At 38.7% G+C, this 17,830-nt stretch overlaps 1 protein-coding gene across 2 annotated transcripts in view; it reads left to right on the top strand.

Moving 5' to 3' along the window:
* The window catches only part of METTL8 (methyltransferase 8, tRNA N3-cytidine), a 73,329-nt gene that overhangs the window by 7,179 nt on the left and 48,320 nt on the right, over positions 1 to 17,830 (top strand). The gene's annotated exons all lie outside the window — the stretch shown is intronic.

The following is a 17,830-nucleotide window of genomic DNA, read 5'->3' as shown; positions in this document are numbered from 1 at the left end:
GACAATAGGAACTCATATGTACTGTACTCTAGTTGATAGTTTCCCACAAAGGTATAACAATTCTGAAACCACAGTACATGTCTACTGGAACTGAATAATTAATAACTGGTTGGTGGATGATTGGAACCAGGTTTCTTACTGTTGGAGTTAGAGGTTATAGACAAGAGGTGAAGGCTAGCATGATCCATCCCCATGGTAATGGATTAGAGTTGGAGACATTAGTATGAACTCTAGTTTAGCTTACTATAGATACAGATAGATACATAGACATTTATAGATAAAGATATGTATATATATTGATTTAGTATACACATGTATTTCCTTGCTTTGTCAGTTGAGAGGCCTAGAAGCAACCTTGTGAAGAACACACCCAGTACCCAGACCATTCTTTAATAAAAGGAACAAATGCTCTTTGGAGAAATGGATTCTAAGACTGGGTCAAGGCTCATACAACATGAACCTGCAACATCTTGCAGTGCCAGAAAGTAAGGAAGTGCTAAAAAACAAAAACACAATGATGGAAGTGTGTTAAAAGGATGTAAGAGCCAACCGAAACAAAATAAAATTGAGCAACAAAATAAAGTGGTATTGGGTTATCATCCAAAGTTAAAATAATACCTATGGGTTCATACTGATATAAACAAATGATTGAATAAATAAATAAATGTAGGAGAAGAGACAAATCTCTCATGCAAAAGAATCCCAAATAATTTCTGTAGTTACTTTCACCTTAAAGAGGTAGAGCATAATTCACCACTCCGTTGGTGTGGACTATGCATCGTCATTTCCTTCCAAAGAATACCGTGTGGAAAGGGGGTGGAGGGCAACTTCACAGTGGAGAAATCTGTCAGTCCCTACCTCAGCTAAGTAATCCCAAGGTTAGCATCAACAGTAATAAGTTATGTTTATGTTACTTACCCTTGATATGATGTGATAAGAATGGCAGTTTACCTCTGGTTTTCTTCCCTAAAACCCGTAATTCCAGTCTACTCATGAAAAAAAATCTGATGAATATTTATTGAGGAGCATTCTATCAGATAACTGATCAGTACTCCTCAGAAATAACTGTTGCCCTGGCTGGTATGGCTCAGTCGATTGAGTGCCAGCCTGCAAACCGAAAGGTCAGTTTGATTCCCAGTCAGGCATAAGCTTGGGTTGCGGGCCAGGTCCTCAGTTGGGGGCGCACAAAAGAACCGGTAGATGTATTTCTCAAACATCGATGTTTCTCTCCTTCTCTTTCTCCCACCCTTCCCCTCTCTCTAAAACTAAATAAAATCTTAAATAAAAACTAACTGGCAAGTTCATCAAAAACAACGAAAGTCTGAGAAACTGTTAGAGCCAAAGGAGCCTAAGGAGGCCTGATGACTAAATGTAATACGGTGTCCCAGATAGAATACTGGAGGAGAAAAATGACATTAGGTAAAAATGAAGGGAATATGAATAAAGTATGGACTTAAGTTTATAATAATGTATTAAAATTAGCGTAATTTACTAATTGGGATTTTAGTAATAGGGGAAACTATGTCAGATATATGGGAAATCTACTAGCTGCAACTTTTCTGTAAATCTAAAACTTATAAAATTAAAAGTTACTTTAAAAACACAACAAAGAAATGGAAGACACCACTGTATAGAGGCAGCATAGCTTTAATGATTAAGAAAATGAACTCAGTTACCAGCCTGCACGGGTCCACATTTCAGCCTCACTACTAGCTGTGGACCTGATTATCCTAAGTAGGTAGACTTACTTAACCTCTCTGCTTCAATGTACTTGTCTGTTAAATGGGACTAAATGAGTTACTGTGTGTAAAGCACCTAGAGTATGGCTGGCAAATAGTCAGCACTATATAATTATTTGACTCTTTATTTTACTTTGCTTTGTTCTTCAGTTTTGGGGAGCTCTGTGATAATAGCTGAATTTCACTGAATCTCTTCAGCATACTGATTTTTAGCTTAGCACTCCAACAAAATAATATCTATAATGCTTTGTTCAAAAGGGGAAAATCATTAGGATTATAAAGATTCAAGGGAAAGCAGAACCAGAAACTTGAGGACTCTCAATGCTAGTTCCATGCTGCGTGATTAAGTGAACGCAGAAACCCTGACAGGATCTACTTTTTATGGGCATGAACATGCCGCATATAGAAATGCTTGAGTTAACTTTATTTGGTTTTTAGGAAATTCCTTACTAAAATGTCTGCTTCCTTTGTTAAACTGATGTTCCTTTAGGACAAAACACTACCTCCAGTGCGAACTCCCTCAGGTTTAGGATTCAGCATTGAAAATGTTGATGGTATTTGAAACAAAATGAAATGTATTCTAGAAGCATATGTTTTAGGCCTTTTACTTCTCTGCCTAAAATACATACCAACTTCTTGGAAAACTCTTTTTAGACCAGCAGCACAGGTAGAATAGTATACCGAGTAGAGTTAGAACTTGAAGTTAGGAGGCCTGCTTGGAAAGTGGCTCTTGCATGTGTGACGGAGGCAACTCAGGTACCCTCTTTGAGTCTCATCTTCCACGTCTGTAAAATGGTGACAGTAAAAATGCTTGTCTTGCCTCCCTCCTTTGATTACAGGATTTTTATAAGGATTAGGTATGAAAATGAGAGCTTTTTGTAGGTGGTAAAACCTCTACAAATGTTATTGTAATTCTCAGGTTTTCAACCAGAATAAAGCTCTAATGGGCCTTTATAGTCATATTAAGTATTGCATTCGTTGCCATACCTTTACTTATTTATTATGTAATAGGGTGAAATCATTTGAATTTAAAATGCTTTTGATGCTCTATTTTCTCATAGAACTTAGTTTTGAATGATGGTTTTCTTTGGTGTTCAAAGGAAGGCATTGTTTTAATCTGGAATTGTTTCTTTAGGGCAGGAGTGCAGTTTGAGGGAATGGTTTCCAAACTCTTCACTGAAATTAGCTGTGTAGGGAACACCACGTGTATCCCTGTGATTGGGGAAGCGTCTCCGTCAGACACAGACCCTCTTGTTCTGGGCACGCAGCTGACCGGCAGAGGGTGCGCGAGCTTTCCCAGGAGTTCTCCTGGGCAGACCTGACTGGTGCCATCTGTGTTTGCTGCCTGATGACGATTAACAAGTACTGTAAATGAAAAGGTTCTGGCACATCAGGAACAGTTACCAAATGGAAAGAGAGGGCAGCCATAATGTCAAACAGCACTGCGTCAAGTAGCAGGTACCTGCCATAGTTGGTGACTAGGAAGTTTCTGGGCAACTGTAATTTGACATTCTAGTATGGATTATTTGTCTGCTTTTTATCTTCTGCTGCTCTTTGCCTTTTTCAATAATTTTTTTCTCTTTCAAATTTCTTTGCCCTACCTGCTCAGTATCTTTAGTCCATACCTGGTCTCACAAATTAGCCTTTCTGTGGACTTCTTTGGCCCTAGGGTATTTGGGTCTCGAATCCAGGCATCCACAGCACCGTGTCTGTGTCCCATTAATCAGGCTCTTATAAATTCCATGCCCTCTTTCCTACATGTAAATGGGTGCCCACCAGAAAAATTTTGAAACCTTTCTAGTGTTATTGTTACTACTGCCTATGCTACCTTGTTTTTTTTATTTTTTCCAAGCATAGATCTTCTACCCATGAATATTATATAGAATTGTATACTTAGTGATTTTAAAAATATTTTTGTTTTCTAATTATAAAGGTAATTTGAGTTTACTTAAAAAGAGGGAAAACTACATTTCCAGATGTATTAAGAAAAAATATATATATAAGGATCTCCTTGAGCCTTTCAATGAAAGATAACTACTGTAAACTCTTCTAGACCTTTTCTGTACTTGTTGGAATATATGTTATTTTTAAAAATAAGATCACACTCACCCTGGCTGGTGTGGCTTAGTGGATTCAGCTCCAGCCTGGCTTAGTGGATTGAGCGCCAGCCTGTGAACCGAAAGGTGACCAGTTCGATTCCCTGTCAGGGCACATGTGTGGGTTGTGTTCCGGGTCCCCAGTTAGGGGTGTGTGAGAAGTAACTGATGGATGTTTATTTCCCTCTCTCTCTCCCTCCCTTCACTTCTCTCTGAAAATAAATAAATAAAATCTAAAAAAAAATCTTTCTAAATGAAAATAAGATCACACTAAAGGTACCTGACTTTTTTCCTAATAAACAATGAACTTCTTTACATATCAATAAATTTATATTTTAGCAATATTTTAAGTGGCTACATAGTCTTCTTTATATGAATCTATTATAATTTAGTTACTCCTCTAAAGATGAGTATTTAGATTGTTGGAGTTTTTCAGTATAATGTACAAACAATGCCGTGACAATTCTTTAAAATTCTTCTGATTATATTCTTAGGATGTATTTCTGTATATGGACTTTTCCATAAAGCTTTTCTTTAAAAACTTCCACATGTATTGCCACAGTCCCCTCAGGAAAGGTCTTTCAGTGCAGACTCCCTGACAGTGTGTAAGGGTGCTTATTCCTGCTCACCACCGATCACAACACGGTGTTTTTTATAGCATAATTTCCCATACATTTTTATAAGCAATCTTAGTTTTTCCCTTTCTTTTTATACTTTATAGTTTTGGTATCATGTTCAAAAGAGTCTTTTCTACCCTGCTTTTTAGTAAGTAGTCACCTCTGCTTTTTCTAGGTCTATTAAGAAGTATTTTTATATTAAAAAGTTTAATATAAACTTTTATATTAAGTGTGTCTCAGTGGATTGAGCATCAGCCTGCGAGCGAAGTGTCGCTGGTTCGATTCCCAGTCAGGGCACATTACTAGGTTGCACGTCAGGTCCCCAGTTGGGGGTGCAAGTGAGAGGCAACCACACAGTGATGCTTCTCTCCCTCTCTTTCTCCTTTCCCCTCTCTCTAAAAATAAAATAAACAAATAAATTATAAAAAAAAAAGTTTAATTCATCTGTAATTGACTTTCCTGTTAGATATAGAGTAGGGATATAACTTTATTTTTTCCAAATAGGTAGCACATTTTCTTAGTACAGTTCTTTGAATAGGCAAGCCTTAACACACTGAAGTGAAATACTACCTTTATTACAAATGGAATTCTTCTGTACATTTTGACTACTCTCTGGACTTTCTTTTCTGTTTCACTGCTTAAACTGTATATCCAGCACTATAGACATGGCCAAGATATACTTGCTCTGTAGTATATGTTTTGGGGTTTGTTTACAAATATGTCTTAGACTTTATTTTTTATTGAATTTATTGGGATGATATTGGTTAATAAAGTTATATAGGTTTCAGGTGTACAGTTCTATAATACACTATCTGTATATTGTATTGTGTGTTCACCACCCAAAGTCAAGTCTCCTTCTGTCATCATTTATTCCCCCTATACCCGCTTCTACCCACTCCCAACCCCTTCCTTTGGTAGTTACCACGCTGTTGTCTGTATCTATGAGTTTCTTTTCTTTTTTTGTTTTTTTACTTAATCCCTTTACCTTATTTACCCAGCCCTGCATCCCCCACCTCCCTTCTGACAGCTGTTTGTCTATTCTCTATCTATGAGTCTGTTTCTAGTTCATGTTAGTTTATTTTGTTCATTAGGTTGTACATATGAGTGAAATCATATGGCACTCGTTTTTCTCTGAACTGGCTTATTCACTTGGCATAGTTCTCTGAAGATTCATCCATCCATGCTGTCACAAAGGGTAAGATTTCTTTCTTTTTTATTGATTTCTTCTTCTTCTTCTTCTTATTTATTAGGGCTGGGGGAGCAGAGGGACAAAGAGAGACAACAAAGAGAGATATCAATTTGTTATTGCATCGATTGGTTGGTTCTTGTGTGTGCCCTGACTAGAGATCGAATCTGCAACCTTGGTATATCGGGACAATGCTTGAACCAACTGAGCTACCAGCAAAGGCAGATTTCCTTTTTTTAACAGCTGAGTAGTATTCCATTGTGTAAATCTACCACAGCTTTATACCCATGTATCTACTGATAGACACTTGGGCTGCTTTCAGAACTTAACTATTATAAATAATGCTGCAATGAACATAGGGGTACATATATTCTTTTGAGTTAGTGTTCTGATTTCTTCATATATATTTCCAGAACTGGGTCATAAGGCAGTTACATTTTAAATTTTTTGAGCTAACGCCACACTGCTTTCCACATTGGTTGCACCAATCTACATTCCCACCAATAGTGCAGAAGGCTTCCCCTTTTCCCACATCCTCACCAGCACTTGTTTTTTGACTTTTTGATGATAGCCATTCTGACAGGTATGAGAGGTTGTCTCATTGTGGTTTTAATTTGCATTTTTCTAAGGATTAGTGACATTTAGCATCTTTTCATATGTCTGTTGGCATCTGTACATCTGAAATGTCTATTCAAGTCCTTTGCCTATTTTTTAATTGGTGGTGGTGGTTGTTTTTGATGTTCAGTTTAATAAGTTCTTTATAAATTTTAGATATTAACTTCTTATCAGATAAATCACTGGTGAACATATTCTCCCATTCAGTAGGTTGTCTTTTCATTTTGTTGATGATTTCCTTTGCTGTGAAAAACCTTTTTAGTTTGATGTAGTTGCATTTGTTTATTTTTTTCTTGTTTCCCTTGCCCAGGGAGGTATATCAGAAAAAATATTGCTATGAGCAATGCCCAAGATTTTACTACCAATCTTTTCTCCTAGGATTTTTATTGTTTCAAATCTTAAGTTTTTAATCTATTTTGAGTTTATTGTGTGTGGTGTAAGAAGGTGGTCTAGTTTCATTTTTTTGCAGGTATCTGTCCAATTTTCCCAGCACCATTTATTGAATAGATATTTTTACCCTATTGTATGCTTTTGCCTCCTTTGTCAAATATTAATTGACCATAAAGGTGTGGATTTATTTATGGGCTCTATTTTGTTCCATTGATCTATATGTCTTTTTTATGCCAGTACTGTGCTGTTTTTATTATTATGGCTTTGTAAGTACGGTTTGATATCAGGAAGTATGATTCCTCCAACTTTGCTCTTTTTTCTCAACATTGCTGTTGCTATTCGGGGTCTTTGTGGTTCCATATAAATTTTTGGAGTATTTGTTCTAGTTCTGTGAAATGTGCCATTAGTATCTTAATAGGAATTGAGCTGAATCTATAGATTGCGCTGAATCTATAGATTGCTTTGGGTAATATGGACATTTTAATGATGTTAATTCTCCCTATCTATGAACATGGTATACACTCCACTTATTTGTATCTTCTTCAATTTCTTTCTTTAGTGCCTTATGATTTTTTGAATATGGGTCTTTTACCTCCTTGGTTAAATTTACTTCTAGATGTTTTATTCTTTTTGAAGAAATTGTGTATGGGATTGTTTTCTTAATTTCTCTTTCTGTTCACTATTGGTGTATAAAAATGGAACTGATTTCTGGATATTCATTTTGTATTCTGCTACTTAACTGAATTCATTTATCACTTCTAGTAATATTTTTTGTGTGGAACTTTTAAGGTTCTCTATATACAGTATTGTGTCATCTGCAAATAATACTTCTCCTTTTCCAATGGGGATGCCTTTTCTTTCTTCTTGTCTGATTGCTATGGCTAGGCCTTCCAGTACTCTGTTGAATAAGAGTGGTGAAAATGGACATCCCCATCTTGTTCTTGCCCATTGAGTACGATTTTGGCTGTGGGTTTGTCATATGTGGCCTTTATTACATTGTGGTATGTTCCCGTTACTCCCACTGGGTGTGTGGGTCTTGGGCCTCTTGGGAGGGACACTGATTCAGACCAGTATGAGACGCTGCCTATGACTGGCCCTGAGCAACTTGTTTGGAGCCACAACACAATCTGCAGTTTGTGACTTCCTCTGCTGGGGGTGCAGGGGAAGGACCAAGCTGTACACCAAGGCTGGCTTTTATCTGAGTTGGGCCTCAGGGCAGTCAGGAAAAGTCCCAAGGCACCTCAAGATTCACCTCCACTTGTTTCCACCTGCTAGCTGCCTATTAGGCTTGGTCACTGAGAGAGCCTTTAGTGGTACTTAAGTCGCATGAGGTAGATTCTCAGTGAGTTACCAGGCAGGGGTGAATGGTGTTCAGTGACCAGGCTGATACAGGTTCAAACTCAGTGCCAGTGCTGGGTCTGAGGTCAAATGCTCCAGGGTATACAAAGTCTAGCTGCCACCTGCTTGGTGATTGCACACCTCAGTTGTGGCATGGGATCTCAGGGAGTCATCAAAGTGAGGCCTGCAGAGTTTATCAGGCCCAAAAAGGCTTAGATTTTGCCCTGTAAGGATAGGGCTCTGCACCAGTCAGATGTGCAAGGGGAAAATGTCCCCTGTCCTAGAGCCACACAACTCAGTCTGTCCCAGATTCTTCAAGGAGCCTATTCTCAGCAGGTCAGGGCTGTGGTGAGTTGGAATGATGGGGCTAGTGGGTTTCCCATGAGGGAGAGGTGCCAGTCAGGTTCACAGGAAAGTGGGGGAATGTCCCCTGACCCAAAGTAACACAACTCAGTCACACTAGAATCTACCCAGACCTCTATACCCCAGCTCAGGCAGCTGTCTCCTCAGGAGGGCAGAAACTCCACAAAGTAGGGCGACAGGGAGCCCTGAGGGTGGAACTATTCCTTTCCCCCAAACTGGGGCCGTATTGAAGGGAGTGCGCCACCCAAGAAAGATGGTTTGTGTGGTACGGGAGTGTGACTCAGTACAGGGATTCTGGCAGCTGTCCCTTCAGCTCTCTCCCCAGAGCCACAAAACCCAGTTTCTCCTCATGCTGTTTTATTCTGTTCTGCCCTTTCTCTGCTAGAGCCCAGGATGAGTGGCTACAAATGACATTTTGTGTGCTGGCCCTTTAAGAGGGCACCTGTGTCACTAGCAGACTCCTGTCTCTCCCTGGTGGACAGAATCCCTGCTGATTTTCACAGCCACATGTTATATATGCATCTCTTCCGGGCTCTGGTACTCTGAGCTGGGGAGCCAAGCTTGGGGTTGAGATCCCTGCTTCTCAGGGGGAACCGCCCCACAGCTGAGACATCCCTCTGGAACCTCAGCTGCCCTGGCTCTACCCTTCCTGTCAATCTCAATGTGGTTTCTTCTATAAATCCATGGTAATAAAACTTCTCCTCAGCTAGTTTTCAGTTGGTTAGATTGAGCGTCCTGTAATTTAGTTGTAATTCCAGTTTGGTCCTGGGAGGAGGTTTGGATACCTTTCACCTACTCTGTTGTCATCTTGGATCCCTCGTAGTATCTTGTGACATCTGGAAGGGAAGAACTTGCCCACCCCCTTTACCCTATCTCACCACCACCAACATCACTGACTTCCCCTCCAGTATTTTCCTGGTGCTTCCTGCACTTTATTCTTCCAGATGAACTTTTAAATTATTTATTCAAGTTCTCCAAAATCATTTTTTGAATTTTGATTGAAACTAGTTTAATTTTATAGATGATTTTGGCAAGAATTTACTTTTTTATAATATTGAATCTTCAACTCCAGAAACCCATGTACTATCTTTCTATTTATTAAAATGATCTTCCATGCCCCTCTGTAGAGTTAAATAGCTTTATTTATGTCATTCCTATACATTTCTGGCCAAATTCGTACCTACATATTTCACATTATTTTTTGTTGCAGTCATAAGAGGGATCTTTTCCTATGTATATTTTCTATTTTTGCTATCCACATATATATTTTTAACTTGAAATAAAAAAACATTTAGCTCATATTTCCAGATAATTTTGGCTTCTTAAAAAAGAATATGCAAAAAGGATACTATCATTTGTGGTAGTACAGTTTGTACTGTGTGAACTTGATTTATGAGGTATGACTGTTTAAGACTGCTTAAGGAAACAGAACATTCCAGAAGCTATATTTCAATGAATATGATTCTTCCAAGGTGATTATGTTGGGAATCTGTACATCTATAGTAACAAGAACAGCAACCTACTCTAAAGATAACAGAGGGTATATATCTTAAAGCAAAGAGTTTGCCACCACTGAGGATATGAAAAAGAATCAATAAGCTTGCTATGAGGACATTATCTGAAAATGGAATTTCAAATATGTTTTACTACTACTAGAGTAAATAGTAATCTCTTAAGGTGACTTATTTGAAGGGACAATACTTATTTTGATGTACAGATCTAGTTTTTAGTTAAACAACATTGCTTTATAAACACATCTTATGTTATCAGGTGGCAAGGAGATGGCTGATAGGTATTATGAGTTTGGTATTTTTTGTTTTGTTTGTTTATTTTTTTGGTTGTTTTAAAAGAATCATTTATTCAGATTGTTTTTGTATTAAATAAGATTCAAGTTGCCCCAGGCAGTGTTTCAGCTCTTTGAGAAAATGGAATTTATCAGTGTTCTAAGACCATTTCAAAGGTGTATTAACCTAGATGCACAAGAACAATGGGCAGTGCTGGCTTAAACTTTTTTCAGTAAAGAAGTCATAGGCCTAGAGCATGACTACCCGCCATGACCTGCCCAATGAGGAATTTATAAGATCACCCTATGGGGTTACTTTCCATAGAACCCCTTTTTCATCCACATTAGATTTATTGGTTTTTTAGTTTATATTACTTCTCGGAATAATGTTTATTATGTGTTGGGTAAAGAATATTTATATTCTTAGGCCCCCCTGGGCAACCATGTTCATATGTATATCTGCATTCTGATGGCTAATTTTCATATCAGGACCCACAAAATGGTGGTTTCTGCTATGGCCTAGCCAGCCTTCACGTTCAGGAAACACCTGTCAAGGAAATCTAACTACACCAATCCCAGTCCTCCAACTCAGCATTAGCTTGTATACCTTCTCCTAGAAAATAGGGCCTGCCAGCCTTAAAAGGAGATCCTTGCCCTCCTAGCCAACCATGCAGTTTTCTTATTGCCTCTTCTGAGGTTCTATAAAATTCTTGCTCTTGCCCTGAATCCCTTGGAAAGAATGCTCCATTGCTGGTGAGGTACCATACTCCCCTGTGGATGATAAAGGGGGCTCCGATAGAAAATAACCTCACAGGATGATCTGATAATAAATCCCCAACTGGGCAGGTCATGATGGGTAGTCATGCCCCAGGCCTGTAACTTCTTTAGTGAAAGGTTTTAAGCCAAACCTGCTTATTCTTGTGCATCTAGGTTAATACAACTATGAAATATCAGAAGTAATACCTTTCAAAGGGGGGTATTAACGCTGAAGAGAATGCATAATCTTCTCAACTGTCCTGTAATCCAAACCTTGGTTCCCACCCACCCACCCAATTACCTACCCCCTTCCCCGCTTACCCCAATTTTTATCATTAGTGGCTCATGAAAATTCTCTACAGGTCTGGACATTTCTTATGTCGACATCCCCAACCCATGGATTGGTTTCCCTTCAGTAAAGGACATCAGACTTGTTACTGAATTGTTTTAGCTTTGTCATTTGACAATTCCTAGCCCAAATGACTGTATTCAGAGTGCTACCGCACAGCAAGTTGGGGTCCCGCTGCCCACTGCCACCGTCCAGGCAGAATTCCAGAGGCAAAGGTTTGGTGATAAAGGAAAGGAGTATATATTCAAAAGCAGTCACTTAAGCCTATCAAGTCACAGCTTTAATCACTTAAACCTACCAATTAAGGCTAAACTCTAAAACCTATCATTCTCCCTGTTAGTTTTCAGTGATTTTATTCCTATAGGGTTAGTTTACAAACTGAAACAACATAAGATACAAAAGCTACACAATTTTGGAAGAATGGCAGGCTTCTGCCTCAGAGGTTGTCCCCTTTAGAACATCCAAAGAAGAATAACCCTGCCACCCTCTGCCAGGCCACCCAGCTGTAAGCTGTGCCCAGTGTTCCTTCCCATCCAAAATACCATCCGTTGGGAAACGCAGGCAGCTGCAGCACAATCATCCAGGCATCCTCGAGGAAGAGAGGGCCAGAGAGAGCCTCCACCCCAGCTTGTCCGAGAGTGCGTCTTTAATTTCAGATTCTTATCCATAATTTCGTGCGCTCTGGAAGCATTCAGTTTCTCAGCGAATCCCGTCATAGGCTATTTATTATTGCCTTGGGCAAACTTCTCTTACAGTGCCTCCCTGCCCCTTCCCAATGATCTGATCAGATCTCTCTGTATCAAGAGGACTCCTTATCGGGGGCCTCTGCATAGATACATACTTTCTCCACTTTGGCTCAGGACCATCCTACTTTTAGCTCTTTCTCTTTCCCCACATCCCGGGCTCCTGGGCAGTGGGACAATTTCCTCCCATCTGTGCTGCATCTACTTGATCCTTACCTGGTGTCATTACACACGGAAAAATAGGACACTAGTGAGCTCATGTCTATTTTGGTCTCTTGCTTACATTGTTCCAGTAAATAAAAAGCTTGACTGTCACTTTCAGTTTGGTTTTTTGTCCTAATTGGCCACCTCAACACCTGATTGCTGAACAGTGGGAGATGGGGATAGTGTTCTTCCCTAATTTATTAATTTTTTGTGTTTTTTCTTTTTAAGCTTTAAGGGGTACTTTTAGGAATGTTGCTGGAATTCACTTAATAATAATTTGACTTTACATTTGTAAAACACTATGTAGCTTATAATGTTCTTTGTAAGAACTTTGTGACCTGGGAAGTATCTTCTCTTTACAAATGAGCCTATGGGCAAATTAAGTGACTTTCCAAAAAAGTATGATTCGTAGATAGCTGAGCCAGGATTTGAACTTATGGCTTGTTATACTCTGAATATTATTATATTCAGGACTTGCTACTACACTACCCCCATTTCATTGGTAAATTAGTCTTTCACCTTCTTGGGAAGTTGGGACTACTTAGGGTTGTTTAAACTAAGAAACATAATGAAAGGTTTGATCCTGTGCTATTCATGAAGCCCCATGGAAATTGTCAGAAGAGCCAGACTAATAATAACAGTAATATCAGCTAAAGTTTATCAAGCACTTACCATGCACCCAGCACTATGCTACAAATATGCTACATAGATCACGTCTTATAACCTTCCTATATTTTGAAATAATCTTATTAGCCACCTTGTATTGAGGAAATTGAGATTAACAAAGTTAAGTATTACGTCAGAGGTTATGTGGTAGCAAGTGGCAAAGCCTGGATTCAACTTAGTCCAAACCCTTTACCTCTTCACCAGAAATTGCCTTCCAAGGAGAACTGCGGTGGTTATGCTCTTCTTGGGATATTTGTGCTAATAAGGAGGAATAAGAGTAGAATACTCTGTAACAGAATATTCTAATACTGTGTTTCTCAATTTGAAAAAATGCATAAACATCTGTTTAAAGAAAAAATTTCTCAGACCCCTGGGTTGACTTTAAATATTTTTAGTATATTGTTACACAAATCCAGGTATAGAGCTCTTATGCAACCACAAAATCAAAATAGGTAGAGAGATACAACCACAAAGTCAATAAAGTTCAAATTAACAGTATTCTGACTGCTGTTATTTTACCAAAACTGAATAGCAGCACTCAATATACACAAGGTATTGACCACCACCTCTCAGGTTCTTTTGATATCAGCCCATGCATATCATGTTGTGTGCTTGGTGTCTTCTCAATTCCCTCACCACTTTTCTCAAAGTACAGTATTCCCTCACTTATCGTGGGTATTATGTTCTAGACCTCCACCCCCCATGAAGTAGGAACCTTCCATTTATTCTACACTCTTAAACCTCCGTAACTTTAACAGCATACGTATACAGTACTGCAAAATCCCGCGATACAGTGAGGCCGCAATAAGTGAACCACAATATAGTGTACTGCAGAATCTTACAGTGTGCTGTATACTCAGATGCATCATTTTCATATTGTATCTGTGTTGCTTGCTGCCAACAAGATCATAAACGCAAACACAGGCCCTGAAATTAGGTAGTAGTTTATATTTGCTCCTATTGGGTTTTTTTAGATTATTATCATAATAAAAACACAGTTACAAAATTTGTTGTGGGACCTTAGTTTGACAAACTCTGTTTTAATAAATATGTCCAGTGGGAGATTGTTCCTGAAGAGTAAGGGTTGGCAATCTGTTATAATGACCTTCCGATTAAAATGAGTGATTGATGAGAGTCCATGTTAGCCTTTGTCCAAAATGTTTCTCTTCGACAGGTGTTTATGGCCTTATGGTTCTTTCTAACCACACTGCAAAAGCCTCTCATTCAAAGTAGGGTTTCCTTCTCGATGTTAATGTTACTGTTTTTGTTACTAGGTGACATGAGTTAACAAACTCAGAAGGCCTAATTACCAGAACCTTCTGTCTTCCCTTCCCCTTGTTTCTATTAAACCCAGACTTCAGTCACAACATGTTCAGCAGCCTCTCCCCCACCCCTTCATCCCTCCTTCTCCTCTTTATTTTTTATTTCTGGTTAGTTGAGGCTTACTTCCTCAGTTATATTTTCCCTCAATTTCATCATCTTAAATCACTACTTTCTGTATGTCAATATATGAAACATTCACACCTGTAGAGAACTTTTGGTGAGTTTATTTGAACCAAAACTGACTACAGTTGCCAGGAAGCCACATCTCAATGGATGCTCCAGAGAATGGCAGTTTAGCACCTTATTTTATACATTAGAATCAAAGGAGGAGCCATCCATGAAGACCATTGGTGATAGAGGAGGCAGGAGAAAGCAAAGTGGTGGGGGGTGGGGGGCGGTCTCTGGGATTAGATAAAAGGTAAAATGATAGACACTTCTTTTACATAGGTTGGTAAAGGATAGTTAACAATCAACAATTAGCATAACAATAACAATAAGGGGGATTTGTGGTCTCAGTTTATGCCCAAGAGGTTTGGGGGAAAAAGGGAAGTTGCCTTGACATTCCAAAGGTTATGTTACCATAAATGCAGAAAAACAATAGACAGGTTTAGTTAAGGTAAAGATTGACCTTTGTTTGGGAGCTGTTTCATAATTTATTTTATTTTTTGATTTAATCTTTATTATATTTTTTTCCAAGATTGACCTTTCTTAGGGAAAAATACTGGCCTAGATCATGACTACCCGCCATGAACTGCTTTTAGTTAATAAGTTTTAATTTTAGACCATCTTTTGTGGTTACTTTTAGGTCTCTGAGTTTGTGAGGCTACCTTGCCAGGCTCACCCTGAGCTTGTCAGGTTAATGTGTGGCCCCTTTTCTTCCACATGTACTACCATCCTGGCCAGGCCTAATCTAGATAAAACCAAATATTTTTCCCCTCGAAGAAATTACATAATTTCTCTATCAGGGTACTTTAGGTTGTAGATAGTAGAAAACTCAGGCAATTGAGGGAATGTTTTGGCTTGATAACTGAGAAAGTCAGAGGTGGGCCTGGCTTAAAATGAAACTTAGTCCAACTACTTGACAACTAACTTCTTTTATCTTCCCAATTTACCTCCCTCGGAGTTCCTTTCATGCTCAAGCTGTATAGGCCCACCACTGGCTGGCTCTAAGGTGGCTTTTGTTATAGCCTGAATTGTGTGTCCCCATCCCCCAAATTATGTTCCTCGACTGGGCTGTCTGATGATTTTCTTGTGATTAGACTGGTTTTATAGGTTTGGGAGGAGGAAGACAGAAGTGCCATTCTCATCACAGCAGATCAAGAGTTCATATTAGCAACATGACTAATCACTGTTGCTGTTGACCTTGATCACTGACTGAGGTAATGTTTGTCAGGTTTCTCCACTATAGTTATTTTCCTCATTTCCATACTGTACTTTTAGAAGGAAGTCACTGAGCACAGCCCACATTTAAGGAATGAGAAGTTATATCACACCTCTCTGAGGGCAGTGTCTCCATAAAATATTTGGAATGCTCTTGCATGGGAGATTTGTCTTTTCTCCCCCCATTTATTTACTTATTCAATTAATCATATATATTAGTATGAACATATGGATATTTATTTATACTTTGGATTATAATACAGAACTGCTTTATTTTGTTGCTCAAAGTGTTTCAGCTTTGGCCACTGGGAGCTCTTTCTTTCATTTGGCTGGTGTGTGGCTTTGACATATCCCTATCATTGTGGAGATTTGGTGGGGTTTTGTTTTGTTTTGTTTTGTTTGTTGTTTTGAGCACTTTCCTACTTTCTGGCAATATAAGATGCTACTGACTTATTTTATATTCCCTACCCCAGTCCTACAATCAGCCATTTCTCCAAGGTGCCCTGGTTCCTTTCATTAGAGATAGGTGTTACAAAACAAGATCAGAGTGCTTGGTGGTTGTTGTTTGTTTGTTTTTTTTGCAGTGGAGTATGGTTGCTTCTAGGTGCTCTAAGCTGACAGAGTAAGGAATATATATTTATACTGGTGAGAAACTTGGTTCCCATCATCTGCTATCTATTTCTGAATTGTTCAGTTCCAGTATATGTGTATACTGGTTTCAGAATTGTTGACCTTTGATCAACTGGAGTACAGTGCTAATTATAGTTCCTGTTGCCTTTAGACTTACATACTCAACTCATTTCTAAAGTTACTTAGCATATTTTTCCAAATTATTTTTTTAATTTTTATTATTTTTTTTCAAATTATTTTTTATTCTCTGAAAATACCATGCAGTTTCACACTTCTTTGTCTTTGTGCTCATTCCTCTGCCTGAGATGCCTTGGCTTTCACCTTCCTGGAATATCCCTACTTGTTCTTTCCTGACCCAGCACAAATGTTGCCCCTACTAGGAGACTCTTTCTAGCCACGATCAATAGATTTATTCATTCCTCTGTGCTCTAATATCACCTTATACCTACCTCTGCTATACATGTATAGGACTTTTTGTTTGCATCTCATTCTTCTTCACTTGATGGTAAGGTTCTTGAGGGCAGGAACCAAATGGGTTTGTCCCTGTATTCCCAGGACTTAACAGTAATGGTAATTATTTCTTAGAATCCTCTTGGATGAAAATAACAGAAAACCTAATATTGCTTAAAATATATAAGGATTTATTTTTCTCACCTAGCAAGAAGTCCAGAGGAAGATGGTACCTAACAGTGGCTTGTTTATCTGTTCAATGCTGCCATCAAGAACCAGGCCCTTTTCCTGCTCTGTACACAGCATCACTTCTAAGTTCAGGAAAGAGGCAGGTATGTTGGTACCAGCAAGCTATCCTCTGGCCCCTTTCCCTTTAAGCAAAGGCTTTAGCCAGAACAGGGTCATGTGTCTCCTCCAGCTGAAAGAGTAGTTGAGAGATGAGTTTTTAGGAAGACTAATGTTTTGAATAAGAACAAAATGTTGGAGTTAAGCTCCACGTAATCGCAAAGCCACAAGGAAATCAGGGATTTTTTTCCTTTTGGATAAAAGGCCTAAGGACAGACAGAAGACCTCTTCAAGATAAGAAGAGGAAAGGGGTGACCCCCAATGGGAACAGCATCTGACTTATAGGTAAAAAGCACAGATGCAGCTAAGGAGGAATCTAACATACTTTAGCCTCCCACTCTATATTACATTCTATGTGCTCTCTGGAAACTTTCAACTTATCTGTTCTCATGTAGATATTGTACCATTCCTATGACTTTTACTTTTCATTCTCTGGTCCCTTTTCTAACTATGTTGTGCCTCCTGTGTATGGCAGTCAGAATTCTACCTGACAGTCCATGGTGTTTGCCTTGTTGTTCTTGCAAGTTGTAACTACTTGAGGTTCTTTAAAATAGAATTACAAAGTTCTATAACCTCTGCCTACCTAAATTTCACATTCTTTTGAAATTATGGAAATTTCACTTTTATTTGGAAGTGAAGTTTGGACACTTTTATTCCCTAATGTTATATTTCAAATTTTTATATCTAATGTTCATTATGACTTGAATTTTTAATAACATTCCATTTTGTGCCAGGGCAGACTTAGTAATACTTTAGTCCAAACATGAGTGGGTAAATCCTGCCTAAAGGTAAAAGCATCTCCTGTCACATAGTATACTAAGGGACCGTTGCAATGAATAAGAAAGCAGAAGTCCAGT

Source organism: Furipterus horrens, unplaced genomic scaffold, assembly GCF_987537825.1.
Source record: "Furipterus horrens unplaced genomic scaffold, mFurHor1.1.pri manual_scaffold_1, whole genome shotgun sequence".
Lineage (NCBI taxonomy): Eukaryota > Metazoa > Chordata > Mammalia > Chiroptera > Furipteridae > Furipterus > Furipterus horrens.
The sequence above is the reverse complement of the archived record's forward strand: the minus strand, read 5'-3'. Positions and strand labels throughout refer to the sequence as shown.